Below are 2,594 nucleotides of genomic sequence, written 5' to 3'. Positions count from 1 at the left end.
TTTTTTTTTTTTTTTTTATTGCAGGGATGAGGTCTCACCAAGTTGCCCAGGCGGGTCTCGAACCTTGGGCTCAGGCAATCCACTCACCTCAGCCTACCAAAGCGTGGGATTACAGGCTGAGCCACTGAGCCCAGCTGACAAAAGAAATTCTAATATGAATAATAATATCAACTATTTATTTTTATTTTTTTATTTTTTGAGTTGGGGTCTCACTCTGTCGCCCAGACTGGAGTGCAGTGGCTGCTCCCAGCCACCACAGCCTCGGCCTGCTGGTCTCCAGTGATCCTTCCACCTCAGCCTTCTGAGTAGCTGGAATTACAGGCATGCGCCACCACGCCCGGCTGATTTTTTGATTTATTGTAGAGATGAGGTCTTGCTGCCCAGGCAGGTCTCGAACCCGCGGGCTCCGGCAATTCACTCACCTCAGCCTCCCAAAGGCGTGGGATTACAGGCTGAGCCACGGAGCCCGGCTCAACTATTTATTGAGTGCTTAATAGCCGCATAGAGGGAGGAATACTGCCATTCATTTCTCACAACTCTGAGAAGTAGATAGTATTTCAGCCCATTTTTGAAGAAATTGAGATTAAGAGGGTTTAAGTAAATTGCTCAAGGTTACATAGCTAGTAAGTAATTCAACTGATATTTGAACCAAGGCCTAATGTTTTAGTCATTATAGTACTTGAGGTTGAAACTTATTAAGATACTGAAGTCATCAAACACACTACAGTATAAAATCCATGTATCTGGCATTGTTGTTTTTTTTTTTTTGAGTTGGAGTCTCACTCTGTTGCCCAGACTGGAGTGCGGTGGCCGGAAGCCAAGCATTCGAGACCAGCTTGAGCAACTTGGTGAGACCTCATCTCTACAATAAATCAAAAAATAAGCTGGGTGTGGTAGCACATGCCTGTAGTTCCAGCTACTTAAAAGGCTGAGGTAGAAGGATCGTCTGAGCCCAGCAGGTCGAGGCTGTAGTGGCTGTGAGTGTGTCACTACACTCTAACCTGGATGACAGAGACTCCGACAAAAAAAAAAAAAAAAAAGAGAATAATAACAAGGATAAAAAAGATGCCTCACACCCCTAATCTCAGCACCTTGGGAGGCCTAGGTGGGAGGATCACTTGAACCCAAAAGTTCAAGACCAGCCTCGGCAACATAGTGAAACTCTTATCTCAACCCTATCCCCCAAAAAAGGAAAAGAAAAATTAACTGGGCATACTGACACACACACCTGAAATCCTAGTTACTCCAGAGGCTGAGACAGGAGGATGACTTGAGCTCAGTAGTTTGAGGTTGCAGTGAACTAAGATTATGCCATTGCACCTCAGCCTGGGCAACAGAGCAAGACCCTGTCTAAAAAAAATGAATTCTTAAATACAAGCATTTATTGAAATCTTACTAAATACCTCGAGTATGAATCCTAACCTAGTGAATTTGCAGACTATTAGCAGAGTGGAGATACAAAAAATGTTTTGAAAGAATGGCTCCATCATGACATCAGTGCAGAAACAACTACAGAAAGAACTGTTGTCTTGGCAAAATGACCCACCTTCTAAGATGATTTTAAATGAAAAGAGTGTTCAAAATTAAATTACCCAATCATATATATATATATATACACATATTTTTTTTTCTTTTCTTTTTTTTTGAGTTGTAGTCTCACTCCGTCACCCAAGCTGGAGTGCAGTGGAGCACCCTTGGCCACCCCAGAGTCAACGTGCCGGGCTCCAGCAAGCCTTCTGCTTCAGGCTTCCAAGTACCGAAACTGCAGGCACGCGCTACCACGCCCGGCTAATTTTTTAAAATTTATTGTAGAGACGAGGTCTCGCCAAGTTACCCAGATGGATCTCGAGCCCCATGGCTCAGGCAATTCACTTGCCTTGGCCTCCCAAAGTGCTGGGATGACAGACTGAGCCACCGACCCTGGTCTAATTATTTGATTTATTGTAGAGATGAGGTCTCACCAAGTTTCTCCAGGCTGGTCTAGAACCCCTGGGCTCAGGCAATCCTCTCGCCTCGGCCATTTTTTTGTTTGTTTTTTTTTGAGTTGGAGTCTCACTGTGTCACCCAGACTGGAGTGCAATGACCGCTCTCGGCCACTGCAGCCTCGACCTGCTGGGCTCCAGCGATCCTTCCGCCTCAGCCTTCCAAGTAGCTGGAACTACAGGTGCACGCTACCATGCCGACTATTTTTAAAATTTATTGTAGAGATGAGGTCTCACCAAGTTGCCCAGGCGGGTCTCGAACCCATGGACTCAGGCAAATCCACTCACCTCAGCCTCCCAAAGCACGGGATTTACAGGCTGAGCCACTGAGCCCGGCTTGATAATTCTTTTTATGTGCAAACATGTAATAAGAATCCAAAGAAAACGAGGTGGTGGCATCATGATGACACTGGTTGAGGCCATTGTTATCTCCTAGCAGATGATGGTCCTACTGAGAAAATGAACACTTTGATCATTCAGTCTTTGAACTTTAACCTTCGACGGGAAGTAACCTATAAGCAATGAAGACTCCTTCTTTTTTCTACATCTTTACTTGTGTGAATTTGGGGCATGTGTTGGTCACCGATTCAGTCCAGGCAACTGACATGCTTT

Source organism: Carlito syrichta, unplaced genomic scaffold (genome assembly GCF_000164805.1).
Source record: "Carlito syrichta isolate Samal-C Ts95f unplaced genomic scaffold, Tarsius_syrichta-2.0.1 Scaffold301537, whole genome shotgun sequence".
Taxonomy (NCBI): domain Eukaryota; kingdom Metazoa; phylum Chordata; class Mammalia; order Primates; family Tarsiidae; genus Carlito; species Carlito syrichta.
Note: the sequence above shows the minus strand (reverse complement) of the source record.